This window comes from Macrobrachium nipponense, chromosome 32, assembly GCF_015104395.2.
Source record: "Macrobrachium nipponense isolate FS-2020 chromosome 32, ASM1510439v2, whole genome shotgun sequence".
Taxonomy (NCBI): Eukaryota; Metazoa; Arthropoda; class Malacostraca; order Decapoda; family Palaemonidae; genus Macrobrachium; species Macrobrachium nipponense.
In genome coordinates this window covers 31512484-31526252 of record NC_061094.1, presented here as the reverse complement: position 1 = coordinate 31526252, position 13769 = coordinate 31512484, and the positions used below count along the sequence as shown (strand labels likewise).

Below are 13769 nucleotides of genomic sequence, written 5' to 3'. Positions count from 1 at the left end.
TTATGAATCACACCTTTCTGATCAAGTGCTACAATACCAGAGCTTCAATATGCTTGTTACTGAAAAATGCTTTTGTCAATAAATATTGGTCTCATGAAGATTATCTGCTATGTTGTTGTATTTTTCTGTCAGCAATTACTTGACCTATTTAATACAGTATGTCAACAGTATGTAAACGGTCAAACCGATGTTCATCATATGTATAAATTTGAAGTTCTTTTTGAGATGGAACAGGCTAAAATTTCATGACAGTGGTTGATCCAGATATTTCGTAGGATTAGTGTTACCGTCAATTTCGAATGTATATGATAATAATTCAGCTGCATTACATTGCTTCTCAATTTACAAAAGATTTAGGGTACAGCTGCATCATTTGTAAAAAAATTAATATACTTATTAAATGATGCCTATTACTGATATCTGACAGAGATGTAGCAGAGAGACATTGTTGTTAGCTATTGCAATCAATACATTGGTTGAACTGTGAGTGGACACTGGAGTTGCCAAAGATGGGGCAAGATACCTGATGGTGGGAAGTTTGTTCCGAACTCAGTTTTTCTTCAACAGGCAAATATGAACCTGACAACCATCGCTGAAACAGTCAAGACGTTTTTATCTAATTCATGCCCACAATTATGGTCATAACGCTCGTAGTACCTACTGCTGCATATCAAATAGCCATACATGTTTGACGTAGAATAATGTGGTGATGAATGTAGGCTCATCAAACTAGTAGGCACACTTCCGTTATTCAAAAATGTACTTCACATATAAAAAGGAAATCCTACTTGAAACATGGCTTTGGAAGTCATGAAACTTTATTTTAAGAACTTGGGTATTTCAGTACAATAATCTACATTTTAGTTAAACGTATTGCAGAAAAGGGCTTATCTCGATCTGACAACTACAAATATACATAAAAGTCACGAAATAATACATTACTGAAGCTATTCAAATAAAGTAAGATATCAAAAATGGAACGACACTTTGAGTAACAATTATTTCATGAGCAATAGAGGTTGGTTACAAAAAAATAAAAAATAAACAAAACTTTTAAAGACCCAAAATTATAAAGCTAGAACCTTGAGTATAGTGGACACACAATAGAAAAGGTAAAATAAATCCCCTAAGAAAGCCGCACCGGGAAGAGAGGGCAAATATGGTGTATTTTGAGATCTAAAGGAAACAGTGGAGTAAAGCGGGACAAGGTTTAAAAAAAAAAAATGTTTTAGATGATAATCCAAATATGAACTTTTGCTGCATAACTGGCCTGGCTGCTATAAGTCTTGAAAACAGCAGCGAGTTAGAACTAGAAGACAGCGAATGAAAGAGGGCGAACTGGTGCAGGAAAAAGAAAAATGGAAAAACAACCAAACTATGCAATGAACAGTGGAACAGAGGTGTTTTGGCTATTGAGTGTTGGTGATTGTAGTTTAATATGGAGGGACTCTGAAAAGGGGAGCGAATGGATGTTTTTTGTTTGCCCGAGTATTTGAAAATCGCAGTATGTGATGGTGGCAGGATATGGTATGAAGTCTTATGGCACTATTTGCATCGAGCCTTCTCCATTAGCTCCAAATGGAATACTTTTCACCTGGAAGTTAGATTTTTAGAGACGTATTTTTATTTTAAGAACAATTGCTATCCCTTGAGCATGTTCAATCAAATCATTAAATCACTAATAATTCTGTTGAGATCAAAAGTAAATTATTGCCACTCTTGAGCCTCCTGTATCCATATGTTGACTTCAGATTTACTTTTAATAATCAATTATCTCACAATCGAAAGATGTTTCGCTGTAAGACTCTCGCCTGTGAGTTGATGCGTGCCTGCATAGTTTAAAAGTTTAATTGTTCTAAGTGTAATTTTGGGACTTAGGTGGGACGTACCAAGCGCCTATTTAAGGTATGCATCGATTCTCATAGGAGTGTCAGCCATCGCACAGGCTTACCTTTAAGCAAAAGAAAAATAGTGCCATTAGACTTCTTGCCATATCCTTTCACCGTTACATAAAATACTATGATTTCCAAATGTCCGGACAAAAAAGAAAAAGAGAAAAAAATTCATGTTCATTCTTCTTTATTTATCTGTTCAGTGATTTCATTTACGATTTCTGCTTAGTACGGAATCTCTTATTACTTTGCTATTGCTCTTTTGCCTGTTTTGATTTGCAGTTAACTTAGCTTTTTATGTTCCTTTCTTTACTTTATATTATTATGGATTTCGAAGTGTTCTCAATCATAGTTGATTTAATACTTTCTGGTATGATCAATCAGTATCGATTTGCTATTTCTCTTCGTATTTTGTCATTCGATAGATAAGTGACCCTGATGAAAGGAAAAGTCATATGCATTCCCAAAAGCTCAGTTGTGCCTCTGTTACATTCTGAGCAATAATAATTAATAGTTTGTGTGTGTGTATTCGTAAGAGCATGTATATATCCATATACATTCTATATATTATAGAAAATATATATAGATATATATATATATATGTACATCTATACCACATATATAATAATGATCGTGTGGTCATACTATGATATATCTCAGTACGTTAGACCACTTGAATCATTACGGAGTTGAATATCAGGGTAAAATTTCATAAATATTTGGCTTCACTTATCATTTGGGTTTTGAAATGCAAATGAGCCTTTTTCAACATCGACGAAATAGTGCAACAGATGTAATGCTCAGAACATTAAGTAGGACTATCAATGAATTCAAATTATGTATTTATGACTGGTTCTCCGAATCTCGTACCACACACACACACATTACTATTCAGCTTCAAGGTTCCACGTCTCATGTTGCGTAATACATACCGTCACCAGAGGGCTCCACTCACACCAAATAAATACTGAAGCACAAGGGAGGCATTGACCACTGACTGAGTTTTACTGAAAGAAACAAGTCTTCTTCGTGACAGAAGTTCACTGCCAGGAGGAAACATGAAGACTCTCCTGACTGCCACATGGCTGGTTTTCCTCTTTTACCCTTATGGGACAATGACCGTAAGTATTGGTTTCATCTAATTTACAATTTCTTAAGAGACAGCTAGTTACTTGAGCAAACATATGATTTTTCTCTCTACAACGCTTACGCTGACAAATGACATCAAAATATAGTCACTTTGTAAGGATAATGCTTTTTCTAGATTTTTATTGTTTCATTATCAAGCCGTGTTGTTCTTTTACCCATTCTACAGAACGTTTCTCGGTCTTTCTGCCAATGTATAACCCATGTAATTTCATTCTTTTTATATCTTATTATTCTTTAAATGTATGTCTCCGAGAAAACACAAATCCTTCTGGTCCAGACCCAGTTTCTGTTCAGGTAGGATATACATATCTGTCCGCACCCTCCTTTATAGCCTGCTTTTACGTGTAATAAATTGAGGTGTCCAGTGCTAAAACCCACACTCGCCACAAATTTGAGAAATGCATTTTATCGTACATCTGGAATCCCCTTCTTTCCCTCTTTTGAATGGTGTAAGTGAGTGTATATTTTGATGATGAGAATATGGTTCAATTTTGCAATATATAATCTGTACTTTTGTAAACTTCAGCATTAATTTTGCTCATCAATTTTACAATCAATGAATCAAATTGTGCAGTCTAATTTTTTTTTTCATATATAACATCATATTTTTGGGGTCCTAAACATTCCAAAAATTCAAACCTGAAGAAAATATCTTGAAAAATAAAAGAGCTATGGCCTTTTTAAATTAACAAATTTAAAGGCCTTTTTTCTCTATTTTTTAAAATGTGGTGAGTGTGGGTTTTTAGCGATGGGCGCCTCAATTATCAGTACCCAGCTACCTGTCTTACTCCCTGGCCCTCACAACTTTATAACAATATTTTAGCATTGTAATTTTTGTTGTTAGCGAGGTTATCTGGAACACGCAGTAGCATTAGCGAACAACTGTTTAGGCCCAGCTTTTAACGGACTAATTACAGGAGCTCACCTTCAGAGAACGTTTAGGGGACTCAATACGGCACCACAGTTTAGGTCTCTGAAAGCTACATTCCAAGGACGATACCGACGCCATTTACGGACCCATCATGGCACAGCTTCCAAGCGCGTTTTGCCGTCTTTCGAGGACGGGTAGCTGAGTGCTGGTCAGCCAACACAAAATCAGGCGGCGGTCCAGAAACATCCATTCGACGTCGTGGCCTCCTTTGCCTCAACCGGGGGACGCCAGATACCTTCTCGACCCGCCGAACCTGCGGGCCTCCTCAGTTCCCCGACGCTGCCGTCACTCCTGGGGCTCACTCGGCCTGCCCGGCATCGCTGCCACACCTGTGGACCTGCTCACCTTTCCGACACCGCCTGTAGTCCTCCTCGGCCCACCAACACTGCTGCCGCACCCGTGGGCCTCCTCTGCCTGCTGACGCTGCTACCTGTGTACTTCCTCGACCTGCCGACGCCCTTGCCGCACTTGTGGTTGTCCCCACGGCCCATCCCACGCCGCCACCACACGCAATGCAGCTCCCTCCGCAGTGTTGGTCGCCCTCAGTCGACAGTAGAACCCCCCAGGCAACCTCCAGGGGAGGCATCCTGTCAGCCAGCAATGCCGAAGGACTCTACATTCGGTAACGCCCCACAACAAGTGTCACAATGACATGGGGTCGCCTTCTGCCTCCAAGATATTTTTCATCCAATCATTATTCCATAATCATTGTCTTGGGGGGAGTATTTGTAAGGACAACGCTTTTTCTATATTTTTATTGTATTTCATTATCAAGCCATGTTGTTCCTTTAACCATTCTACAGAGCGTTCCAAGGCCTTTCCGCCGATGTATAACTCATGTAATTTCATTATTTGTATATCTTATTATCTTTAAATGTATGTCTCCGAGAAAACACAAATCCTTCTGGCCTAGACCCAGTTTCTCTCTGTTCAGGTAGGTTACTACATATCCATCCGCAGCCTCCTTTATAGCCTGATTTTACCTGTAATAAATTATCAGTAACCAGTTACCTGTCTTACTCCCTGGTCTTTACAACTTTTTAACAATATTTTAGCATTATAATTTTTGTTGTTAGCGAGGTTATCTGGAACATGCAGTAGCATTAGCGAACAGAAGGGAAAAATAAAAAAACCTAAGTTCTCAAGCGCTATGAAGAAAAGGGTAGTAAAGCTTCAAGGAGGCAAAGAATATCAGTGGGGGGGAAAGTCTTAGTCCATATTAGGGAATATGACGCAGTCCGGAACTCTGCCTATCGAGCAACCGTTGCCTCGTTAAGGGAGAAGGGCTTGTGCCTTGTAGTTTTTCATGTAGATCACTGGCCTGCATTTCGAAACTTTTTTTACAAAGGTCAAGGGATTTCCAACTGATTTAGGACCCTTTTTGCTGCTGAATTAAAAAATACAGTTCACTTTCCTGGGTTAGGTCTGGTTTCTAAGATAGTCTATTTTTATCCCAGCATATTTTTCCAAAATATTGCAATTATCCAAGCGTTTATTGTGCCTTGTCTTTGCAAAACCGGGTCATGGGTAACCTTAATAATTATCTTTAGTTCTCTTTTCATGTCTAGATATGTATAAAAATGGATCAGAAGTGTAAGAACCATCCTAATAGGTTCTGTTACATCTGCGGACATGTGTTTCTTCCAGACGATCAAGCAAAAATCACGGATTTTTGAGGAAGGCACATCAAGCTTAATTTGGAGTCAAAACTAGGGAACCAGGATAAGCCATTCGCTCTCTATATCTTCTGCGAAGCATGTGAAGAGAACTTAAGGGATTGGAGGAACAAGAAAAGGAAGAGTATGCCATTTGGTGTCCCAATGGTGTGGAGGGAAGGGAAAGATCACGTTACAGACTGCTACTTTTGCATGACAAATCTACAAGGCATCAATCGCAAGAACAAACACCATGTTCAATACCCTGATGTTCCTTCTGCCATAACGCCAGTCCCCCATGGCTCTGATCTCTCTGTTCCTGAGCCAAATGTCACCATGGAGTTCTGAATCCGGATCTTGTGACATGACTGATACAGCCGAGTGTGGTGCATACAGGCCAGAAGAGGATGACCAACCGGTGCCTTTGACCCAAGCCAAACTCAATGACCTGAGACGAGATCTGAACCTTTCCAAGGAGTCTGCCCAGCTACTGGGTTCTCGTCTTCGAGAGAAACGTCTACTGGCACCAGGAACAACATTCCATCATTATTGGGACCGCGCAAGAGAATTTAGAAACTTCTTCATGTTTGATGAAGCATCTTCACTGGGCTACTGTAACAATGTTGCTGACCTGATTGAATTACTTGGTGTAAAGTATGATGTTATGGAATGGCGACTTTTCACTGACTTGTCTAACGCTATTATTATTGTTAAAAAATTCACAGTTTCGTGAAATCAAATTGTTAAAAAATATCCACAATTATATATTAAAAATATATTTCTATATAAAAATATAAAACAAAGACTTTCGAACACCTGAACAGTGTAACATTAAAATGTAAGGAAGAGGATAGTGTCCCCCCGAAGAGCATCTAAAAAGGTGGGCGGGGCGAGAAAATAACAGATCATCGAAGTGCTGGTTCGTGTGCTAGGTAATCCCAAACTCAACAGGCAGTTGCGCCAAACTCCTCGATCTCCGAACCTGTGAAGTTGCTCCTGCTTGCACTGCATAGGTGCCATAGTCGGGAACATCCACAGGGACGTGTTTACAAGGTTCCATGTCAGGATTGCGGTGTTTGTTTCTTCGGGGAAAGTGGTAGGGGATTAGAGGTCAGATTAAGGGAACACAGAAGGGCCTATGATCTTCATGCACAGGGCAGCGCTTTGGTGGCTCATAGTTTTAATTTAGAACACAGAGTCAATTGGGATGGTGCACAAATTATTTTTCAAAAGCGACGATTCTCACGTGAGAAGACTAGTTGAAGGCGCCGCTATAAACATGGGAATATCTTTTGAGGATAATAAGTTGTTTACTAATGAAGACTCTTTCATAAACAATTTCATTGCCAGGCAATACTTAAGAGACTTTAATTTTAAAACTGACGTTGACCATGTGAACCCTGATGCTCTGCTTCCTCTTCCCTTCTCTCTCCAGATAGCCGACGTCCCTGTATATGTTCCCGACTATGGCACCTGTGCAGTGCAAGCAGGAGCAACTTCACAGGTTCGGAGATCGAGGCGGTTGGCGCAACTGCCTGTTGAGTTTGAGATTACCTAGCACACGAACCAGCACTTTGATGATGGGGTTTTATTTTCTCGCCCTGCCCACCTTTTTAGATGCTCTTCGAGGGGACACTATCCTCTTCCTTACATTTTAACGTTGCACTAATGAGGAACACCGTTCAGGTGTTCGAAAGTCTTTGTTTTATATTTTTATATAGAAATATATTTTTAATATATAATTGTGGATATTTTTTAACACTATTATTAAGGTAGTTTAACAAGACCACTGAGCTGACTTTCAGCTCTCATAGGACTGGCACGAAGGATTAGATTAAAATAAAAAAAATCATGTCTAGGCCACAGGCAAAGCTCTGGAACCGAATTGTTTATTTGGTGTGATGACAAATGAGTGAAAATTAAAAACTGCACAAAGGCACACACTCACACTGGAACACATGCACACTATAAGTTACGTAACATTTAAAAGTTTTGGTTTTAGAATTCATGAAATAGTCTTAATAATTTTCGTATTTTCACACTTTACTTAGGTTTATGTTTTATCAACTAAATTACACTTCTTCAAGAACCTAAAACTAGGCATGACTGAAAATGCAGAGGATTCTGACAAGATTTCTTTCATAGATCTGTTTCCAAATGTTGACAGTCATTCCTGGTTGTACTTTGGGCATTCGCATAACACATGTCTGAGAGTTATAACCACCTTGCACTCAGCGCACTCGGAGCTGAGCCACGTGGGCTGCTCATTAAGTGTCCATGTGTTAGCTGGGTATGGCCTATAAAGAGACATGTCAGAACTACTTGTGCATGTCTCTCTCTCTGATATGATGAACTCCACTTTCCAACAACAGGTTTTATTTGTTTTAATTTATTATTTTCTGATTCTTCATTCCAAATATGTTGCCATTTCCTTATAATAACCATCTTTATGTATGTTACATAATCACTCATAGGGAGATTTATACTTAATCTTGTCATTTGACTTGTTTCTTTGGCTGCTTTGTCAGCCTCTTCATTTCCTATGATCCCTACATGGGCAGGGATCCAACATATTTCTACATTTTTCCCAATAATATCTAATTTATGAAGTAATAATTTAATTTGTTGTACAATATTATTTTTTGGGTTATAACTCTGGATGGCTTCTATGGAACTTCTTAAGACACTAAAAATCGCATAATTATTGATTGATGTTTCTTAATTATTTTTATGGCCGAGGCAATTGCGCACAGCTCCGCTGTGAATATTGAAGCTGTATTAGCTAGAGAGAATTGATATGATTCGTATTGGGACACTGCGGCATATCCCACTCCATGTTCTGATTTAGATCCATCTGTGTACATTACATAATGTGGACCTTTTCGGCTCATATGCTCTATTGTATGTTGTCTATGGTGTGCTGGCGTATGAGTATTTTTTTTATAAATATTTCAATTTTGTGCAAGTTTTCATTTTATTCATTGTCCAAGGCGGAGGTAATTTTACTATGTGGCAAAATCATCCATGTATAGGTTGCTTTTAATTCCAGTAGGTAGATTTTTATTTATATCATTAATTGCTAAGGTAAAAAGTGTGCCACTAAGGACACTTCCCTGTGGAACGCCATTTTCAAGTGGAAATGTTCTGGACAATATGTCATCAATATTCTCACTTGAAAACTACGATTTGTTAAGATTTGTATGAACCTAGGTAAATATCCACAGACGTTGTTATTTTGTAAAGTTTTTAATATAGGGTACCTCCATGTAGTATCATAAGCCTTTTCAATGTCAAAAAAGACTGCTACAGTTATTTGTTTTTGCTCAAATCCTCTAAGCATGTGGCCTTCGAGGTTAGAGAGAGAATCTGACGTAGATCTGTTTCACTTTAACCCGAACTGAGTGGGAGTCAAAATTTTATTTTCTGGAATGTGCTATGTTAATAGAGCATTTACTATTTTCTCTAGTAATTTGCATAAGCAACTAGTTAGAGAAATTGGTCTGTAGTTATTTGCATTACTTGGATCTTTTTCAGGTTTGGGGATAGGAACGATTATTGCTTTACGCCATTCATCAGGAAATAAATTTCTAAGCCATAAGGGATTATAAAATTGTAGTAAGTATGACTTTGCCAGAGGTGCTAAGTGGAATATCATCTCAAAACAAATATTGTCACCTCCAGGAGCAGATTTATCATTGTTCATGAGAGCATATTCCAACTCTTCCATTTTAAATTTTCTATTACAATATATGTTTTCTATTGTTTCGAAATTTATTGTTATTAGTTCTATATTACTTTTCTTTGTGCGGAAGTGGTCATCTAAATTTTTATCACTACTTACATTTGCTAAGTTTTCTCCTATTATATTACTTATGTCTTTTGGATCAAGTATTCTTTTTCTGTCTTCTAATATGGCATGTCTGGGTGGTTTCACATGGGTACCATTTATTTTCTGGATTTTTCCCATATTTTTTGTATGGGAGTATTATTTGAAAGATCTGATACATATTTCCTCCATGATATTATTCTTCCTTGAATAACTTCCTTTTTAAATTTTGCAGATATTTTGTTGTATAGAGGCTTTAATACATCAATTTCTATCAACAATATAGTCACCATCATTCATGGTATGGTTCTCCTCCACTTCTTTGGTGTTTTGGATCTCTGCATCTATAGGTCTTATTATTGTAGGAGATAATGGTATGTTCTTACTTTGTTTTTGTTCTTTCTACATATCTTTTGTTTTTGGTTTGACCGATGTTTCTCTAATTATAGTGGGTTTCTTTGTTTTGGGTGGTGTTCTCTCTAAAGGTCTTTTTTTTTCTTTAATTTCCGGTACATCACAACTTCCTCCTTCCACCTCTGTGGTAGTATCTTCTTGTGCTTCCATTTGTGTTAATACTTCAAATGAATTTGATAGAATATTATCCATTCATTTACACCTGTTTCCTGATTCTTTACTATCTTAGTTTTTCCTGTATATTACTGATTTCTTCTTGAGGCCTACTTTGCTGCATCTTGTTACTTCTATCTGTATGTTTTTTTTTTGTCTCATTACTGGTTCCTGTTATAGAAGAATACGTACGTATCTTAGCAGGATCTTGAATTCCTCTCACTTTCAATTCTAATTTAGCCTCTGTTACAGACATGCATGTTCTTTCTTTAACATTTTTAATTCCGTGTTGTATATGTAATAAATGCATTCTTTGGATCTTGCATAATTATTCTGCTCACAGTTTACACACTTAAGTTCGCCACACTTTCCTTGTGCGGTGTGTTCTGTAGATCCACAGTAAGTGCACACCAGTTCATTCTTACAGTTTCTCTTTGTGTGTCAATACATACTGCAATTTTGACACTGCAGGCTTTGGAATATAGGGTCTCAACTCTCTATTTTGGCCTAAAAGTTTTATTTCTTGAGGTAGATCTGAACCCTCAAATTTTATTTTTGCAATTTTTAGTACTTGTTTGTTGCCTTTTTACTTGTCACATCATACACCTCACAATCCTCAACCTTGGGGTATCTCTTTTTGAGAGTCTAAAAGCATTTTCTTATTGATTGGTTCGTTGTTATTGTCAGGAAGTACAATGGTACCCTGAATGCTGTTCATATTATTATGCTTTATTATATAATTTTTAAAGACAAATAGTCTTCATATTGGCTTTTTGTTGTGGCTTTTATAAGCCAAGTCTTCTCTTTTTTATTTTTCTGAACGGCATTTCTGCCGTTGGATGTCTATTTAGTAAACAATTTTCTAATTTCAAAGATGAAATATTTTGTTCAGCTTCCTAGAAACCTTGACCAACTTCCACTCCCAAAGAGGGAGTCAAAGTGAGTCAAGGTTGGGTCATAACGGTATTTTGGTTTCCTGGGTTTAGTATATGGTATCAATGTTTTACTACCAACCTGGTCTTTGTGACTCGAACTTTCTTTAGAATGGTCCAAATCCGTGCCGGATTACGTGAGGATATTTGTTATTTGCCATATACAAGTGTGCAAATTTTGTCCAGGATAAGGTCCCTCTCACCAGGGAGGCCCAACTGGGGGAGGAGCAGTACTGTTACACAGTGATAATTGCCCTGGGATCATCACCTAGGTATATGCCACACCCACAGTACCTTAAGGGTCGTCAGTCCGTCAAGATCGGACCCAGCACTGTGGGCATGGCTTGACATAAAAATTTCCCCTTGCTCAACCACATCAGGTACTCTAGTTTCATGGGTGGAGTGGGATGCCATTCAACTCTACCCTCCATCAAGTTAAAAGAGCAGTCAATTCAATAGCCCAAAACCATGCCAAGGTCGTCAACAAAAGAAGAAGGGAAGGGGGAAAATTTCGAGGAGGAAGAATAAAGGAGTTAAAGGTCCCAATGTTCAGTTGAATCCCCACAGCAGAGAGCATAGGCATAAAGGGGCATACTCTCTCTGCAGTGGACCCTTAATAGACCGGCAGCCCGGACCATTGAGATACAAACGAACGAGATACCGACTGTAACCCCTACTGGTATTTTGGAGTAGACTTGTAAACTGTGAAACTGACCGTCTGCCGAAAATATATGGGTGGCTTACTTAACAAGCACCACTAATTGCTCGTTAGGTTTTGGGTCTAGATCCATATATGAGATACCAGATGAAACTAATATATAATATATCTGCAGACTCTACTGATTATAGAATGACCAGTGACAGACATTTTGGAGGGTTTGGTTTCCCCCTGACAGACGCACTGAAAAGGGGGGGTTAATTGGATCTAGATCCAACTTAGGAGATTACCGAAGTAAAATTTACACTGCAATAGCACTGCACATCCTAGAATACTGTGGTGGTAATGACAGACGTTTTAGTGGGTGGTTACCCCCTGACAGACGCCCCACAACGAGTGGGGAGGGGGAGGCAGGATCCGCATCCAACATTGGAGATACAAGTAAAATTTGTACTACAATTGCACTGCACATCCTAGAATGCTGTGATGGTAATGACAGACATTTTAGTGGGTGGTTACCCCTGACAGACACCCCACAACGAGTGGGGAGGGGAGGGGGAGACAGGATCTGCATCTAACATGGAGATACCAAGTAAAAGCTTGTACTACAATAGTTCTGCACATCCTAGAGTACTGTGGTGGTAATACCAGACATTTTAGTGGGTAGTTACCCCCTGAGAGACAACCCACAACGAGTGGGGGGGGGAAGGGGGTGGAAGGGGAAGGGGGAGGGGGGAGACAGGATCTCCATCCAACATCGGAGACACCAAGTAAAATTTGTACTACAATAGCACTTGCACATCCTAGAATGCTGTGATGGTAATACCAGACATAGTGGGTGGTTACCCCCTGACAGACACCCCACAATGAGTGGGGAGGGATAGGGGGAGCCAGGAACTGCATCCAACATTGGAGATACCAAGTAAAATTTGTACTACAATAGCACTTCATATCCTAGAATGCTGTGATGGTAATGACAGACATTTTAGTGGGTGGTTTCACCCTGACAGACACACCCTAAAAGGTGGGCAGGGGGAAGGGCAAGCCCTGATTATGAATGTCTAGATTAGTATAGTGGGCTGCTATTGACCCGTATTATACTTATCGTGATATATTTAATAAATATTTTTATCCTTTCTATATCCTTTGTATTTATCTAACACAGTGTTTCCCAACCTTTGACACTTTGAGGAAACCCCTGAGACAATATTCCTCATCCAAGGAACCCCAATACTCCCACACACACACACACAGACACACACACACACACACACACATATTTATATATATATATATATATATATATATATATATATATATATATATATATATATATATATATGTAAGCATCTGTATTAATTACCTTTAGTAAAACAGAGGGAAAAAATCTCGCACGATATGTTACGATAAAATAAATTATAGGACTACGATTTCTCTCGCCCTGTTTAACGAAAAATATATACTTATAAATAACAAATAATTAGATAAAACATGAATTCTTACGGAACACCTTGCGATCGTTCACGGAACCCTAAGGTTCCACGGAACCCCGGTTGACGATGGCTGATCTAACACAAAAATTATTTGTTTGTTTCATATAAATAACAGTCATCTGTAGGCCCATAATAATTCAGTCATATTATTATTTTGTCAAGCAAGCAACTGACTTCAATTATAGTAGGGGAAGCCCGGGCTAGTTGGCTACAGGGGTAAGTTGGCATACTCAACATGGCTTTAAAGTTTACCAATAGGATGACTCTAATACATATACTGTGTAATTGCCACGTGGTTCCTCAATTACCAGCAAAATTCTATAGAGATAGAACGTGGGCGCTCGAATTTTATTAGACATTTTTTTATTTTGATGGTAGTAAGTAAAATATTTTAATCTTTCTGTTATTTGCTATAGCATCTATACATTCATAAAGATTAGTTTTCAATGATAGCATAGTTTTCCTTATGGTTTAAAGATTCGATAGCATTAAAATGATTAATTCAAGGCTTCTTGGTGTGGACTGGTAATCGTTTTTGTACCAAATGGTAGGGATGGGTTAGTTGGCTCAAAATAAATGGGGCAAGTTGGCACACGTTGTATTTGATAACAATAGTAAGCCTATTTTTTATTATATAATTTCGTTTTTTTTCTGGATTTTTGGAAG

The 13769-nt window shown here is 38.3% G+C and overlaps 1 long non-coding RNA gene across 1 annotated transcript; it reads left to right on the top strand.

Annotated features, from left to right (window-relative positions):
• Positions 1–2798: 2798 nt before the first annotated feature.
• LOC135207313 (uncharacterized) lies at positions 2799–4978 on the top strand. Its single transcript, XR_010312951.1, has 2 exons — positions 2799–3013; positions 3959–4978. It is a non-coding gene; the product is annotated as an uncharacterized LOC135207313 (long non-coding RNA).
• The last annotated feature ends 8791 nt before the right edge of the window (positions 4979–13769 follow it).